At 29.4% G+C, this 19,295-nt stretch overlaps 1 long non-coding RNA gene across 5 annotated transcripts; it reads left to right on the forward strand.

Annotated features, from left to right (window-relative positions):
- Positions 1–475: 475 nt before the first annotated feature.
- On the forward strand, positions 476–13,823 carry LOC115891819. Of its 5 annotated transcripts, XR_004051913.1 has the most exons (14): positions 476–700; positions 770–1,172; positions 1,294–1,376; positions 3,109–3,265; positions 3,567–3,702; positions 4,159–4,292; positions 9,553–10,267; positions 10,688–10,855; positions 10,973–11,474; positions 11,537–11,810; positions 11,871–12,103; positions 12,483–12,626; positions 12,966–13,067; positions 13,654–13,823. It is a non-coding gene; the product is annotated as an uncharacterized LOC115891819 (long non-coding RNA). The 5 variants fall into 5 exon arrangements; XR_004051912.1 differs by having other exon boundaries at positions 476–1,172; XR_004051914.1 differs by lacking the exons at positions 476–700; positions 770–1,172; positions 1,294–1,376 and adding an exon at positions 2,559–2,805.
- Positions 13,824–19,295: the final 5,472 nt, after the last annotated feature.

Raw genomic sequence — 19,295 nt, forward strand, 5'->3', positions numbered from 1 at the left:
GACGGACAACAGATGGGTCAGAAAAATTATAGCATGGTACCCACAAGGAATTAAGGGACCTAAAAGACCATGGAAAATTACAGAAAAAATTATAAATATTACAGAAAAAAGCATTATATATATTTATAATTACAGCATTCGAGTAAATACATAAAGGTAGTCAATTAAGTAAGAAAATATTATAATAAATCAGTAATTAGCTTGAATAAATGATACTGCCAAGATACTAGAATTGATTTTAATTAACAACTTCACTACGACTGAAATAAATAATGCTTTTACTCAAAATAAATTGCTTCAACTATGGTTATACATTCTTTACAATTAAAACGAACATTATAAGAAAACTGCAGGTCGCACAACGCTCAATGGAACGAAATATACTGGGAATAACCAAGAAAGACCATAAAAGAATAGAGTGGATACGAGAAAAGACCCTCAAAAGTCAAATCCCTCAAGTGGCAATAGGCAGGATACCTGGCAAGGACGGACAACAGATGGGTCAGAAAAATTATAGCATGGTACCCACAAGGAATTAAGGGACCTAAAAGACCATGATATTAGGAAATAAGCAGGGATAGCTTGAGCTAGCATAGCCAACAATAGACAACAATGGGCCCAACTACAAAGAGATTACCTAAATATATGAGGGAGGCTACACCATACTGTTTGTTGAACAATCTGTTGATGATGACTACAGGTAAGAAAGTATCTTCTTACAGCTTCATAATTTTCTAGGTTTTTAAATATGTTTTTTTTTATTTTTTAGATAAAACCATCTGCATCGAAACTGAAGTGTACAAATAAAATATATTGGATGTCTAAGTAAGAAATTTTATGAAAAAAAAACGTATAAATATGTGGCAAATTTGTGAGTTATTTTGGTAAACCATAATATTTATTATTATAAGACAAAATTCTAGTTTATAATATTTGTATTTTTATAGTCATTATATCAATACTAATACTTTTTTCTTTTTCGTGTCAAACTTCTAGGGAATATTTATCGGAAATCTGAATCCAATTATATCTTCCTTCACCATAAAGTCAAGAAAATCTTGGAAAATGGAAAAAATAAATATTTGGACATGGATAGGAGTAGAAGATAAAATTTTAAGATATTAGTAGCAGCTGCCAAATTATTTTGGTTTTTGAAATAACTACTCGCTACGGTGAGAACAACAATTATTACTTTATATTATTTTTTAACCTCTTATTGTTACCTTTTCTTAAGATTTTATATGAGTATATTATTAACCTCTTCAAGTAACTAATGTTTATTTAATATTTCAGGTTAAAACTATGTTGGATGTTCCTTCTTGGCAAGAATTTGAAGATGGGAGGCAGTTGTGAAGCGATGGACTTACAAAAAATAGGTAAGCATTTCGTTAACTTATCTTGTTTCTCTTTAGTCTCGTAACTATAGAGTAAAGCTGTAACCATGTGGTAATACCGTATGATAAAAAAAACGGCGTCCAGTTGGCTTGGAAATGAATATCATTGACATTCCCGTTTATAATTTCACATGTAAAATGACAGTGATTTTCATTTCATAGCCATCGCTGACGCCGTTTTTTTTCGATCCTATGGTATATAAGAAATTAAGAAATTATACAGTGGGAAAATTTGCGGTGACCGTGCAGTTTTAAAAAATTTTCTAAAATATACAGGAAAATTTAAAAGAAAATGAACGATTCTCAACAACTTTTTTTGCGCAAAAAGCCTCATAGACGTGTTCCTGGGGTCGACATATACCACTCCTAAAAATATTTACACTTATTTAAGGCTCACCCTGTATAGGACTGTATTTTCTAACTATTTATTAAAAAAAAACTGTTGAAAATTTTTTAAAAATACCTTGTATATTTCTTATTCATTCCATCATGCCTAGTATGAGGTTTTTTTTAATTAATCACTACTTTTATTGTGACTCCCCCTGATTTATAGCACAGATAACATTGTGTTTTATCACAGAATAGAGAATTATTCTTTATACTGTGGTTTTACTATGTTATCTGTGATTGTAGTAATTTTTTTGGAAGTAATCATAAACAGTAGTCAATATAAAACTAAAAAAATGGAAGTAACTAAGTTATTGAGTTTTTAGCGAAATACCAACTTTTTATATGAATATTTCTATTTCTCAAAGCATATTAAATGCCGTACTTTAGAGTTGTTCATTATTGTACACTATTTAAATTAATTTTACCTTGTTGAAGAATCTTTAAGAATCACAGAATATATTAACAATTAATTTATTCATATATTTACTTTATTTAACTCTAAAATAAGAATATTTAGCAGCTTTTTCAACCAAACTTTTAAATTAATGCTTTAATTTTACGTTCATAGATGGCGCACTTTAAATATTTACCGGCAAACAGATTTCTATATTTTATATCTCGAGTGCCACCTATGTTGTGATAGTGGTACTAAAAATTATTGTAGCGACATCTGTTTATTACTTTCTGAACTAACGCATAGTCTGGTGCCATCTATATATCAAAAGCTAAACTAATTCTGCGTTGGCGCCATCTATGAGAATTTCTGAGAACTTATTTTCCGTCTCTGTCTAAGTTTTCTCTCTCGCACTCGTTGCATCCTTTTTTAGCGTTTTCTCTGTCTCTCTCACACTCATTAAAAAATTCTTGCCTGTCGTTTTGGGACATAAACAAAACAAAGTTGATATAAAAAATTAACATTTAATTTTATAGAGTTAAAAAATGTTAATACATAGGCAGACAACAGATAGATATATAGTTATATAATACACGAAGCACATCTGCAAAACTTGAGAATAACGCAGTTGGTTGAAAATATATTTAAACAGTAATAATTAAGGAAAAAAAATCATTCCTTGGAATGTTTATCTCATGTAAGAGTTCACTTTCTCCTCATTTTTTTTTAAAGTTGACTCAAAATTTAACACTCGCGTAGTACACACTATAAAATATAAAACATAATACTCTTCATTGCAATGTTGTAATTGTCTTATAAAAGATTTGAAGTGTAGAGCAACTGTAGACGTACATAAGTTTAATATAAAGTCATTTGGTTGGTTTAATACACATTTATTACAGCATATCTATATCTTTTATTGTTTTATAGGGATCATTCTAATACTTACAAAGGATTTTGGGCTATAATAGAATGCAATTTTCGTAGAAGAAAGCAACCGTATCTTTCAAGGACGAATGAAGTTACGTAGGAAGTCTGTGGTAGTTTAATAGAACTTGGGATCAGTCAATCATTGATTCCGTTTAAGGTAAGTAAAAGAATGTATAACCATAGTTGAAGCAATTTATTTTGAGTAAAAGCATTATTTATTTCAGTCGTAGTGAAGTTGTTAATTAAAATCAATTCTAGTATCTTGGCACTATCATTTATTCAAGCTAATTACTGATTTATTATAATATTTTCTTACTTAATTGACTACCTTTATGTATTTGCTCGAATGCTGTAATTATAAATATATATAATGCCTTTTTCTTTAATATTTATTTTTAAATTTGTTTATGTCTAGTATGACGATCTTAATACTTATAAATATTTTTTTAATTTTACAGGATAGATATAAAATTTGAGTCATTTTCTATGGACACAAGGAAAAAGGCAAGATGTTACATAATATCTTCACAAAATTAACTGAAATCATCCCGGAATTATTTGTATTTGCAAATCGAATGATGGACCATCAAACAGGTAAAGATTTCTTACTTTTATTACAATATAAATAAACAGTTGCTTTGTGTAAATGTGGAAAATATTTAGTATTGCATAATTGCATTACTTGTAAATTTGTATTTGAAAGCACACTTAAATACAAATATACATTTTAGTTTAAAAAAAAAGTATTTCCAGAAAGTATAATTTATTAAATATTTCTTTAAATTTTTATGATTTAATCTTTTTCTTTAAAAGTTAGATATCCAAACCAAACCAACTGTGTATTATATATCTATTTTATTACATAAAAACAACATGAATTATTTAAGTTAAATATCTTAACTTACAGACGAGAGCAACTACCTATTTCATAGTATGGTGAAGAGTAATATAAGGAAAATTATTAAAGGTTATTTATCCTTCCCTCCATTTCCCATAATAAAAAAAAACTCTTATGTTATTATTTAGATATTATAGTATCTTTATTTGTAGGACTCCATAATTATTGAGGGTTGTCTAATGAAATGGTTAATGGAATAAGAAACAGTCAAAGGACAATGATTGGCTAATTGTTTATTGAAACAGCAGAAGATATAGTGCAAACATTGTTGAACAAGTAATTAAAGGTAAATATTCTGTAAATATTACTGCAAAAACAATCAAATAAAAATAACCGTTTTTTCATGGCATAAACAATACTACCGTATGATCGAATAAAAACGGCGTCAGCGATGGCTATGAAACGAAGATCGCTGTCATTTTATATGTAAAATTATATGGGAAATATCAGCGATTGTCATTTCCCAGCCAACTGGACGCCGTTTTTTTTTCGATCATACGGTATAATTCGCTATTGGTCTAATATTGTGTAGCATAATACACCTGAATTGCTATTTACTAAGTATTATTGCCTAAACTATGAATTTGAATAGAAAAACATACTGATTGGAGAAAAAAAATTGGCGTTGTCATTCACTATGTCCAGGCCAACTTTTGTCTCTAACGGGCGAGTTATGCCAACACTCTGTTTACTATATTCTATCTTACTATATTACTATATACCATGCTATATTCTATCAGCACAGCTATAAGTATATAAGTATAAAAAGCATTTTCAGTAAACGCAGAAATTATTCTTGACGAAATGGTGAATGCGCCTATTAAAAAATATTTTAAAATTCTTGAAATTAACAGGCTTAAAAAATGTAAAAGTAAAACTGAGGTAACTCTTCTTTTATCCTCTTCTTAACTCTTCTTTTTGTAACTCTTCTTTTGAGGTAATAAATTCTGATAATAATATTAGTAATTAGTAGTATTAAGATAAGTAATTTCGGTATGAATGCATGTTTTTTTATATAATTTAATGTACTTGATTGATATAATATGACCAATACTGGATGTTTTTTAAATGTGGTTCACTCCTATGACTTGTTTATCTGGCTCTTTAATTAAAAATTAGTCGTTACAGCCATGGCACTCTAGATTGAAATTTAAATTACTATTTTTTAAGAGAAAATGTCAAAAGCTTAATTTTATTTGGAATGTAATTTTCTATCAAATAAATATATTTCTATCAAATAAATATATTTCTATCAAATAGTTATATTTGCCAATTTTAAAACAAGAACTTAAAATAATATATGTACAGAATGTGTCTTAAATAAGTGCCAATATTAATAAATTAATATAATAAATTATAAAAAGTATTGAGAGCCACCAGATTTTTTCTGTATTTAAATCCCTTATTTTAGTGTCGTAACTATAGAGTAAAGCTGTAACCAACAAGCTGTTAAGCTGTTTTTTTCGTATGTTCGAAAAAAAAACGGCGTCCAGTTGGTTTGGAAATGAACATCAATGACATTCCACTCTGAGGACATTCCCCATTTAATTTTACATGTGAAATGACAGTGATTTTTATTTCATAGCCATCGCTGACGCCGTTTTTTTTCCATCGTATGGTATATCAGAAATTAAGAAATTATACCGTGGGAAAATTTGCGGTGGACGTGCAGTTCCAAAAAGTTTTCTAAAATATACAGGAAAATTTAAAAGAAAATGCAGGATTTTCAACTTTTTTTGCGCAAAAAGCCTCATAGACGTGTTCCTGGGGTCGATACATATATACCACCCCTAAAAATATTTACACTTATTTAAGGCTCACCCTGTATAGGACTGTATTTTCTAAAAATTTATTAAAAAAAACTGTTGAAAATTTAATTTTTTTTCCTATATATTTCTTATTCATTCCATTATGCTTAGTATGACGCTTTTTTTAATTAATCACTACTTTTATTGTGATTCCCCCTGATTTATAGCACAGATAACATTGCGTTTTAGCACAGAATATAGAATTATTCTTTATACTATGGTTTTACTATGTTATCTGTGATTGTAGTAATTTTTTTGGAACTAATCATATACAGTAGTCAATATAAAACTAAAAAAAATGGAAGAAACTAAGTTATTGAGTTTTTAGCGAAATGCCAACTTTTTATATGAATATCTCTATTTCTCAAAATAATTTTTACTTTGTTGGTTATCGTTTTAAAGAATCTTTAAGAATCGTAGCATATATTAAAAATTAATTTATTCAAATATTTACTTTATTTAACTCTAAAAAAAGAATATTTAGCAGCTTTTTCAACCAAATTTTTAAATTAATGCTTTAATTTTACGTTCATAGATGGCGCACTTTATTTATTTACCGACAAACAGATTCCTATATTTTATATCTCGAGCGCCACCTATGTTGTGATAGTGGTACAAAAAATATTGTAGCGACATCTGTTTATTACTTTCTGAACTAACGCATATTCTGGTGCCCTCTATGTATCAAAAGCTAAACTAATTCTGCGTTGGCGCCATCTATGAGAATTTCTGTGAACTTATTCTTCGTCTCTGTCTAAGTTTTTCTCTCTCGCACTCATTGCATAAGTTTATCCTTTTTCAGCCCTCTCTCTGTCTCTCTCACACTCATCAAAAAATTCTTGCCTGTCGTTTTGGGACATGAACAAAGTTGATATAAAAAAAATTAACATTTATTTTTATAGAGGTAAAAAATGTTAATATGATGTTAATACATAGGCACACAAAGGATAAATAGTGTCTGGTACCTTTTAGGACATCAAAACTTTAAAATTTTCTATACAGAATTGAGAAGAGGAACACTTATAATGACATTTTCTAACAAAAAGTTTTTAAAGTGATTTTAATCCTCCATAATTCCCAGTCTTTTAGAATAGCATGACAAATACAGACATTCAAAAATCAAAACAAAATTTTTATTGATGTGAAAAAAAGGTTTCAAAAACAAGACCAAAAAAATAAATTCTAGTAGATCTTTTCCTGGCTAATGTATCTGAAAATTATAATAACTATATGTGTTTACCTTTCCTAAAATTAAACAACGAGAACAAGACATTTGCAAATGCGTAGTTTAAAAAAAAATGGGAATGACAAAGAACATTATGTAATACTATACATATATCAAAAACATATTATGCACGAGAACCCATAATTTTAATAAAGGATTTTTCAGTTTAATTAAATTTCAAATTTGAAAATTGTGGCGTCAAAAGTTGAACAGATACATCCGGTAAGAGCTGTCAACGTTGAGTCAAGTTAAGGACTTACGAAGTTATTTTTTTACAATTTTTTTATATAATTTGTCTCATATTTCTTACTATTTAACTATATAGAATTAGTTTCTTATAAAACTAAAGGACATTTATTGAATAAAAACACTTGTTTCTTAATAATTTATTAAAATATTAAAGAAATGCATGATTTCATAGTTTATCTAATTATGTTCGTACCAGATAATTTCAATATAAAATAAGTTTTGTATGATATTTTATATATATACTGGAGGGAATAAATACAAATAAAAACAAATGTTTTAAATAATTTAAGAAGCATATTCTACTGAAATTTTAATAAAAACCATCCATGTTTATTAAAAAAAGCTAAAATCCAGGCATCCAAGAGCAAAAAATACTCGATCGTGATTGGTCAGTTTCGGTCGCGTGGAGATTTTGAATTTTATTCTCGTTCGATGTTGTCGGATTGTTAAAAAATGCCGAAAATCTTTTTTTCTGTATGATTTTTGTGAAATTATATTAGTTTAAATTGATCACTGGCACTATAGTAAGGGCCATTTCTATATATTTTTAATAAAACAAGTACTAGTAATGTTGTTTTGTAGAAATTTCTTTTATTTCTTCTTGTAACTACGTACTAACATTATAGTCTTTATTCTTGGTTTCGATGTATTTATAGCATTAAAAATATATTTAAACAGCTTCATTTTATGTTTATTTCATGATTTTTGTGTGTTTATGTTTATAATTACTTATTTGTTTCTTATTATTTATGACAATAAATATTTTACCTTACGTAAAAAAACGATATCAGTGGAACGTATTGAGTAAATAATAACTTTTGAGAAGAAAATTAAGCTTAATTTAGAAGAATTTTCCTATAAACAATTTTATTAGTAATAAATAAATTAATTTTATGAGCAGCTTAAAATTTACGAATGACTTCAATCTGGCAACGCCGGTCCTCCTTTTATCGTTTGCAATCGAAGGATCCGTACGTCCTCTCGTCGGTTGCATGGATTTCTTAATTTTCTCACGAAAAAGTGCGTTTAGTGTACACAATTTATGCGTAATCTGTTACTAGTGCCCTGCTTAGCCTCCTGAAAAAGTGAGTACCCATAATTTTATGTATTTTTTGGGATATTTTAGTTTAAAATTTTGGGATTTCGCAATATCCATCATGGCTGCCTTCTTCTCAATGTTCCCCATTAAGTTATTAATTTTTAAGAATATTGTTTAAATAATATACGTAGATTAATAAATAAGTATGTAAAACTATGTATTTTTGGTACTTTCTATACTGCGTGTTACATAAGGGTAAAATAGTACTACATTTTTGGTAAATTACGTAATGTATCTTTGATTTTTTGTTTAATTTTTTCGGTCAAGGAATGTTTAAATAAAATGGCCGCCTGTTGGAATTCGATGTCTTGATTTTTTCTAAATTGCTATTTTTAATTTAAATTTCTTTTTTATAGGACATACTTGGAGTTTTCTTTTATTTTAAAAAATATAATATGGGCGCATTTAATAATATTTTGAATGAGTATATAGGTTTTTGTATTTACGTTTTAAATAGGTAGGTTCATTAGGAATTTTATTACGTATTTTTTTTTTATTTAAGAATCCTACATATATTAGGTTTCAGCATTTTCTATTTTAAAATATATTTCTCTTTTAAAGCGCGTTATGTAATATTACATGTTAAAAAATAGTATTAATGTTGACAAATGATTTTTGCTAATTCAGTATTAGTTGTAAATTTGCATTGAAGAAATAAATCAATTGTTACTGAATTTTTATAAAAATTAAAATATTTCAAAAACAGTCAGTATGATTTTGAGGTAAATTTTGATCGAATGTTTTTGTGTCTTCATAGTAGAAACTAAAAATGTAATAGTATATATAGGATGTCTCAATGTTAAAAAAATATAACTTTAATATTTTTTATTTATTTGAAACACTGTAGGTTTAACTCTTAGCTTTAAATAATATGTTACAACTCTAAAAACACCTTGTGTATTTTTATTTTTTTATGTGTTACATCATGGAAATTCTTTGAATTTTGACTATATTCATTAAATTTATATTCTTTTTTTCTATGTCATATAACATCTTTATATTTTTGACATTTTTGGTATAATAATGAAGGAAAAATCTTATAAAATATTGCTGAGGAGCATCTCTTTTTTCATTTAAAATAAATATACCTATTTATATATTGTAATATTTTTATAGGTGTTCGATAATATTTTTATAGGTATTCCAATATTTTTTCTTTTTTTAGGCGCGTTATATTAATACTACAACACCACACACTGCTTCCCCACTCACGCGAGCATTGCTAGCTCTCTGTGTTGGTTAATAAAATTTCCTAATTCAACATTAGTGAATTTCGTTAGCCGATGCAGTTGGTTAACAGTGTTTTTGTCGGTGTGGATTCCCGGGCTTAAGATGACTCCAGAGCGCGGCGCGGCCTTCCCCAAGAGAGGAGACTTCTTGGGTCACCCCCTAACCCTGATGTTCGGGCATCGATGACCTGTGTAGCATGCAGAGGTACCCAAGGGAGTCACCACCCTCTGGTTTACGAGCTAGGTGTTCTAATGCTAGAGGCTTCGGCCGGATACAACCTGGCACCCAAGCTCCGAGATTTCTTCGTGCACGTATTCCGTGACCCTCGAAGAGGCAGGGGGCGGGATATCGGACACATTGAAGATGATGAGGGGGGTCCGCCTGTAGGGGGTCCCGGTGGATGTCCGTCCGACGGGTGACGAGGGTGACCCCAGACGAGGCGGCTTAATTGGGATGGGAACTGACTGGTGAGGCTTAATCGTCGACCAACGGGTCGAATCTGCATAAGGAAGGCAACCAGCACACACTCGCAGGCGGGTCGTGGAAACATTTTTTTGTTTTTTCTCTTGGTCTGCCCCGCGTCGAATTTTGAAGGCAAAAAATGTCGGGAGGAGGCGAGCATAACCAGGCCTAACTTAAACCTGTTAAAAGTAAGTCTAATTTTTTTATTTTACATTTAAATTGTAAACTTTTACTGTACTCTCTACCAAATAACTTTTTTATGTAGCAATCAAAATTTTTTTCATTTAAGTGTTGTTTATTTTAGTTTTTTTGTTACATGAGCTTCAATTTAAAGTAGAATAACTTGTATAGTAATTCGAGCAACTTTTTTAAAACTTATAGTAGATATAAGTTTAAATTCTAATTTAATTAGTTTAATTTAAAATAATTTTCTAATTTAACTTGTAGTTACTTATAAAACTAATTTTTTTTTCATTACTTATTTTTTTTTCATCTTTTTGGGACAACCCGGGTTCGCAGCGCGATTTTAAAAAACAAGAATGAAGAAGTCAGAAATTCTATCTACATGCTGCATATGATCAGTCCCAAAAAATTTCGGATTGTTCCAGGCACCGTCGAATGCCTGGAAAACGTGTTTATTGTCAACTCTACAGGATCGACCGAAATCCATGGAGCTGGGGGCATTCGATGTGCCCCATAGCAGTGAGACGCCACTGTTTTTTTCGCCGTATAATTATTATGGTGGGACTGAAAATGAACTTAAGCAAGATGCGATGGTGAGTTTTCATATTTTTACATTGTTTTTTTTTTGTTGTCTATAGCTTGTTTTTTGTTTCTTCTAGCATATGTATTTGTTAAAAATATTCCAATATTATTTTTTTTTTCTCTTACAGGTGATACGGTATGGCTTGGAGAACTTCAAAAGTCGGTTCGCGTCGTGGTTCCAAAGCAACTTTAGGTTCTCTACATTTACAGAATGTCGCATTAAGTACTCATTTTTTAATTTGCAATTTTTACATTCATTTTTACTTTTTTTCTTACTCTATACAAGGCTTTAATATAACGTTTTTTTAGTAATAATAAATGGGTTATAAAAAAATAACTCTAAAGAGACACAATTAGGTAGCATATTGTTTTTCTATTATATTTGGAAATAACTGAGGTCTTATTTTAAAATTGATAATATTGTTTAATTTTTTTAATGGTGATTTTTAATTAAACGTAAATAATGTAATTTTACATTATAATGAGAATTAAAGTATTAGTAATTTATTTTTGTTACTAAAATTAAAATCAGTTTGTTCCTGCATAAATCTTTTTAGTACTAAACCGCTTTGGAATGAATTTTTTGAGGGGACAACAGCAGGATTAGGACCGTCTTCTAGATGCCATCAGGTAAATTTATATAACTTTATATTTATCATTTTCTTTTACTAAAAAAGTGTTTTTTTTTTTAGGTAGGTGCGCTAGCGTAGTCGTTTGTTGTAGCATAATATCCCTTTTCCCCCTTTTTTAAAAATGTTTGTAAGACGCCTGAAATTTGTATAAGTTAGTTATATAAGTAGTTGAATAAGAATTGGTGAGAGTTGGAAAATAGAAGAGGACAAAGAAGATGGAAGAGGATTGCTTTGAAATAGAAGGAAAGAGATAGAAAATTTTTGAGGAAAGGAGGAGGATTTTGTTCGCTGTAATGGAAGTTTTTTGAATGAAATTTGGTGCAACTGTATTAAGGTAATTTTTTTCATCCAGTTACAAAAAGTAAATACTTATCACAACTTATATTTTTTATAGATGTTATTGATATCTTGGACATCAAGTTTCATTTATTTGCGTATTATACAAGCCTATCTATTGGTGGAAATGTAAAATGGCAGCTGGTATAACACCTTGTATGAATTATTAGTAACTCCAAAGAAGTTTTTACATAATTTAAACTGGGAAGAAGCTCATAAAAGACCAGTTTAGGCTGCAGTAGTACCAGGACCTTAAATTGGCTTCCACAACACAGATATCTTTCAAAAATGGTAAGTTTTAACAAATCATATTCTTTTTTTTAAGTTTCTGGAATGCTTGAAAATTATGATAAATATTCATTATCTACAAGTTTAATATATTGACTTTATACTTACATATATATTTTAATAGGTATTGTTATGGATTGTGGGTCCGCTAATTTAAACTCACGATAAAATACTTAACGAATTTATTTTCTCACTATATACGCGCATAATTAACTATTTGAAAATCCTTCACCATTTTGTCAACATTTGCTATTCAAAAACTAACCGTATTTTAGATAGCGGCTGCTTCTCGAACGTTTGAAAATTATCTTTATCGTTTTTTTTTTAATTTAAATTAACCTAATTTGATACTACAATTTTTCCTATTTATTTTAATTTTTAGATATCTGTTCGAGTGATGTACTGGGCGTTAACAGTTGCTGTTACAAATCTGCAAATGAGTTACTACTGTGCATACGTTTGAGGAATGTCAAGAAATGTTTTGAATGAAACCATTATGAATGATTACCATTATGCTATAAAAATGGTAAGTTATTTTTATTATTTTTTATGGCTGAAATTTTTGTATTTAACTACAAAATTGTAAGCTTCAAATTTAAAATAAAATATGTTTGAGATTGAAAATATATTAATATATTTTTTTTCAATCTTTGTAGTTATTTACAAATTTGTATCAAACAATTTTAATTTTATTTAGTATGTTTTCTTTTTGTAAAAATCTATGAATATTTGACAATATTTTAAAGAGTTACTATTGCGTTTATTTTTTAATATCTACCTAACATATTAAAAAACATATTTTTTTATTCCAAAATGTGTGAAGAAACAGACTATAAAAATTTACTTATTTATTTTTTTTTGACAGCTGTTTCCAGTCCAAGTTCCAGTTTTAATGGAAAATCTTTAATGGACACAGGAAAATGCCATTTACTGGATTGACTTCAATACCTGGTGCCTTTTAATAATGGTAAGTTATGCCTCTCAACTTATTCTTATAAAATTTAAAAATCTTATAAAAAAATTAAATTTTCCATCGTATTCAAGCTCTTTTGGCTCAATATTAACAGGCTCTATTTCTGTTTTCTTTTTTGAACTAAAACAAGAATAAAAAAGACTTAAAAGCAGGACAAAATAAAATACAGATACTGTATTACTGGTTGCATATCAGCAATCTTGAAAAAAAAATGCATAGTTTTTAAATCTTTTTTTAATAATTATTTAAATTTCCACTAAGATACACGCAATAAAATGACAAACCGAGTAAATATAAGTTGATTTTTTTTATTTTGATATTTTTAGTAAGGTAGATACCTTATTTATATTTTTTTCGACCATTAAAACCGCAAATATTATATTAATTATAATTATTTTTTATTAGAGAAAATTAACTAATTTAAGTCTATCTAAGATCTGTATTGTTTATTGTTTGTTTAATAGGACTTATTTAAATTTATATAAAAAATAGCTATTCTTTTTTTACATAATTTTGAATATTTCTTTATGTTTTAAAAAATTGATATAAAAAATTATTTAATATTTTTTTTCAATTTTAGGTATACAACGGTACAATTGCTGTTAGAAGTTAACAAGTAGTACTAGTTGCAGATAATATATTATGGTGGAGATCAAAAAGCTTTAAACGGAATGAAACTTGCAGGAAAAGTAAAGGAAAACCATTTTAGACTGTATACGTAATAGTTGTTAGAGTGGATGCAGTCCTTCATCAATGGTAAGTTATTTATCTCTTTCTTTTTATTAAATTTCTTTGACAAGGTTGAAAATTATGATAAATTTAGTATGAACAAAAAAAAAAAAAAAAAAAAAAATTTTATTAGTTAATTTTTTTGATCTTAAATTTTTTTGTACTTTTAGTGAGGTGAAGGACGGGTTTACTTGAAAGCTGTCACAACTCAACGGAACAAGCTGCAAGAAGGAACATTTTGATTGACAGAAAATGTCAGTCGTTTCAGGATGTAAAGTTAACTGTAAACAATTAAGAGGTATTTCTATTTTTTTACAGCGATAATACAAATTATAGAAAGGTTTAGGGTAAATATATAGGTTTTATATATTTTTTATGAGTATTTAAATACCTTCTACTTAATCATGTCATGCGAAATATGTAATTTCCCCAAATATATTTTTTTCATAATTTGTTTATCTATGATCTACATCTTGTATAATATACTTAAGAATTCTAATAAGGGTCTCGTTGGAGTAAATATCCAAAATATTAAGAATTTTTTATATATTCAGCTTCCTGATTTTTTGAAATCTGCGAGACCCATCCTTGTAAAAAGAGTGGCTAGTGAATGGCATATCATTATCATTGCATATTATTATTCGGTTCATAACGACAATTTGACTCGAAATATCAAGCGTGTAGTACCAAATTATTCGTAAAAAAATGGTTTTTCCAAATATGCTAATGATCCACTTTTGTTCCATTTGAAAAACTTGAGGTATGATTAAAAATACGATTTGAGGATCTTTTAACCGGCCAGGACAAGACACGAAAAACATTAGACGATCAAATCTATTTTTCTAAGGCTCCTTGATTAAGACAGCCATGGCACTCTAGATTAAATGTCAAAAGTTGACATAGTAGTAAATAGTAATTCTATTCAGAGTGTCATTTTCTATCGAATAAAGTAAAAATATATAGAGGGTCCATTTAAACATCAAAAGTTGTAGTCATTTCCGGTGAAACAGGAAAAACAATTGAATGCGTCAATGAATCGGAATTTATGTCATATATTAACATAACTAATCTGGTATTTTTATCTGAAAAAATAAAAAAGTTATAGGGGTGAGCAACTCTTTAGACGCACCCGGCATATAATATATGGTTAGGTTAGATTACGTTAGCTAATGGTAAACTGCTGATGGACACATTCCATCCAGTTCGAAAGGACCCACTCCAGGAAAGTTTTCGTGTCATAATTCGGTTTTAATATATCCTTTTTATGATAATTATGTTATTTAATAATGAATTTATACCCCCCAACTCAAGAATCATACTTCTTCAGCTAATGGTAAACTGTTGATGGACACATTCCATCCAGTTCGAAAGGACGGACTCCAGGAAAGTTTTCTCGTTATCATTCGGTTTTAATATATTCTTTTGATGATAATAATGTTATTTAATTAATAAAACAATATAATATTTTCTTCTTGTAAAGACAATCCAGGGACATCCAAGGACTGTACATTACATCGTAATTGAATCGATTCAACAAAATACGGTATTTTAAAAGGAGTAAATAAATGAATCTCATTGCCTATCGACATTTTAATTAAAGAAAGATTCTCCGCTCTTTCCGCTCGACACAACACAAACAAAAACAAAGAACAACAACTAAAGCCGTCCGAAGAAAAAAGGCCCATAATTCACTAAGGCAATCAGACTCACACTAAATCAAGCCGGGTATTCTCCGGAAGCTGTAGGCAATTTCAGTTGTAAATCCAAACTAAAACGAAATCAGCGATCGTAAGCCAGAAATTTATACCTTCGGAGTAGCCCCACGAGTCTATTTATCTTTGTTTATCTCGAGGGCGCTCAGCGGTCCCTCTCCGTTCCTGATCGGTACACCAAATCGTTTCTTTCAAAGAAAATCAAACTACTTCGTTTTAAACAAGCGTCTTTTCCGTTGTCTGGAATTAATAAGCTTGTCTGGATGGAATCAATTAACTGAGTACTAGTCTGAAACAAAGAAACTTTGTTAATAGAAACCAGCCAAGATTTCGACAAATTACATTGAAAAAAAATAAAAATAGGCCAGTAAGCGAGGGTTTTAGCAGAGAATATCTAGCTACGGAACAGAAGCTTCGTTACATGTATAAAATTGTAGGTATCAAAAGGAGACAGGCTTTTAAAGCCTGTCTCCAAATCAGATATTTTGATGCGGTAGTTTCGCTACTACATAATAGAGGGCAATAAATTTAAAAGAAAACAGTTTTTTACAAACAAAATTTAAAAGAATTTTGTGCAGTGTTGCCATTGTGTAATTCATATCGTAATACTTCCTGATAAAGCCTACCTTCAAATTTGCTACATCATTTAAACATATTAAAATAGATCAGAGCTGTTTTTTTCAGTTTGCCATGTTAGTTGGAGTTAAATCTTATGAACTAAATTACAATCAGTTCCTGACGTTTGATTGTAACTGAATCCTGAATTTTGATTGTAATTCGGCGACAATATAATAAATATTGTTCTACTATTATGATACCACTGCCTGACGTTCAATTGTGTTCATACTTTATACCGTATGATCGGGAAAAAACGGCGTTAGCGATGGCTATGAAATGAAGATCGCTGTCATTTTATATGTAAATTTATATGGGAAATAGTACATGATAATATAGTACCATATTACGATACATGATGTTCGATTGAGCTTATATAAACTTGGTATTCTACTTATCTTTAGTAACATTGTAATATTATGGTATCATGGAGCATATAAAGTGGTACCTTCTATAGTACCATATATAATACACCACTTTCTGACGTTCGATTGGGCTCATATTTGATATATACTTGCTTAATTTTGATGACATTGCAATATTATGGTACCATGAAGCCATGAAGCATATCAAGTGGTACATATCAATAATATAGTACCATAATAGATACATGGCGGTCGATATAGGGAGCTTAAACTTGGTATACTACGTACCTTCGGGTGACGACAATTTTATTAATTTTGCCTAAAATTGGGTACCTTCTAGCGCACTGTTATGTTTACTCCTTGATCTTCGATTGGGCCCATATTTGATATGCGTATTTTTTGATGATATTGCAATATTATGGTACCATGAAGAGTGGTACTATAATATAGTACCATACTACATACATGGCGTTCGATTGGGCTTAAACTTGGTATACTACGTATATTCGGTAACATTGTAATTGTAATATATTGGTACTATGATGCATGTAAAGTGGTACCTTCTATATAGTACCATATTATGATACCACTTCTTGACGTTCGATTGAGCTCATATATTTGATATATAATTTCGTATTTTTGATGACATATTGTAATATTATGATACCATGAACCATATCAAGTGGTACCATAGTATAGTACCATATTACGTACATGGCCTTCGATTGGGCTTAAACTTGGTATACTACGTATCTTCGGTGACATTGTAATATGATAGAACTATGATGCATATAAAGTGGTACCTTCTATCGTACCATATTATGATACCAATTCCTGACGTTCGATTGGGCTCGTATTTGATATATACTTGCGTATGTTTGATAACATTGCAATATTATGGTACCGTGAAGCATATCAAGAGGTACCATAAGGTAGTACCAATTACGTTTTTATAGCGTTCGATAGAGCTTAAACTTGGTATTCTACGTATCTTCGGTGACATTGTAATATTATGGCACCATGGAGCATATAAAGGTGGTACGCCCTATAGTGCTACATTATGATACCGCTTCTGACGTTCGATTGAATATTGTTGATATATACTTAGGTATGTTTGATGACATTGCAATATTATGCTATAGGCATATCAAAAGGTACCATAATGGTACCATATTACGATACCATTTCACAGCGTCGATTGGGCGCAAACGGGTGACACCACGGATCTTCGGTGACATTGCAATATTATGGTACCTTGAAGCATATCGAGTGGAGTACAATATTATGATATCATTTCCTGGATTTCGATTGGGCCCAAATTTGGTATACTTGCGTTTCTTTATAAAGATTTGTTGTGTGCTACTGCATTTTAATAAATTATTTCCATTATTATTAAACTTATATTTCATTACTAACGTTCCAGCATTAATAAATATCACTATCAATCACCCTGTATATTTTTAAAGGTAATTAAATGTATTTTCTTAGTTAATAATATAAGGTAGTGTATATTAAAAATGTATTTTTTGAGTATATGTTTTGTAATAATATACTTAAAACTATTTTAAAAGCCAAACGAATAATTAATATATGTGTGTCTGACAAGAAAAGAAGAACAGAAAGAAACTGTTATACACCAGAAAAAGAATGGGATGCCAAATAAAGGTCTTTTTGAATCTGGCAACTGTGCATATTTAGGCGAGCTTCAAGGCCATCGACGTGTCGTCGATCTAAAACCGAAAGTTCAAAATTTCCAATTATATTCTGATTATGATACTGTCGCGCCATCTAGTATTTTATTTGTGCAATTTTAGCTCTTTCATTTCGAGTATTTTTCTGTTGCGTAGCTAGATATTCTCTGGTTTTAGGGTCCAAATTCTGAACATCTGCACCGATTGACGTGAAATTTTAACAGTGAATAGAGATATATACAGGCTGTACCAGAAATAAGTGCAAATATTTTAAGGGGTGGTGGATCTGGTCAAAAGAAACATTTTTTTTCTTTACCATTTACCAAATAAGTCCAAAATAACCGAGTTATTTTACTTTGAAAATTTAAACAAAAAATGATTTTTTGCTTAATGCCTTTTCTGGATGTTCTTTCATGTAAATTTAATATACTACCTGAGTTGCATATTATCAATAAATTATGCTTTTTAACTTAAAACTAAAAAAAATTCCAAATTTTTTTTCAAAAAATTCCAAAATTTCAAATTTTTTTTTTTGCAAAAAAACTCATAGGCGTGTTTCTGAGACCGAAATATACTACCAGTTAAAATATTTGCACTTATTTCTGGGACACCCTGTATAAGAAACAAAAGTTACATAGTAGCGATGTGTGCTTTCACCCTGGGGATGAGTGCCACTCCTTCTCGGGGGTTAAAATTAAATTATCCATTTTAGTTGCAAAAATCAATAAAGGCATGAATTCTAAGCAAAAAATGTTCTATAAGATTAAAAGGTAGGTAAAAGGTTGCAATTTAGTTTTCGAAAAATAAAAATTCACAGTCCTTTACAAAGATGCAACCGGAGGGCATTGAAAATGATGAATAAAAACGTAAAAATATGATTAGTGTTAATATGAGTGTATTACATACATATGTTTAAATAACGAACTTAAAAAAAAACAACAGATTTAAACATTCACTGAAAAAGTAGTAATGTTAACATTAAATAAAACATTATCAATAATCAATAATAATTATGCGATCGCACCTATCCGTAAAATAAACAAGCAAAAAAACAAAATAACATACAAAACATCAGTTTAACATGATGACAGATCATGATCGATGACAGAT

Source organism: Sitophilus oryzae, unplaced genomic scaffold, assembly GCF_002938485.1.
Source record: "Sitophilus oryzae breed Bouriz unplaced genomic scaffold, Soryzae_2.0 scaffold_119_pilon_pilon, whole genome shotgun sequence".
NCBI lineage: Eukaryota > Metazoa > Arthropoda > Insecta > Coleoptera > Curculionidae > Sitophilus > Sitophilus oryzae.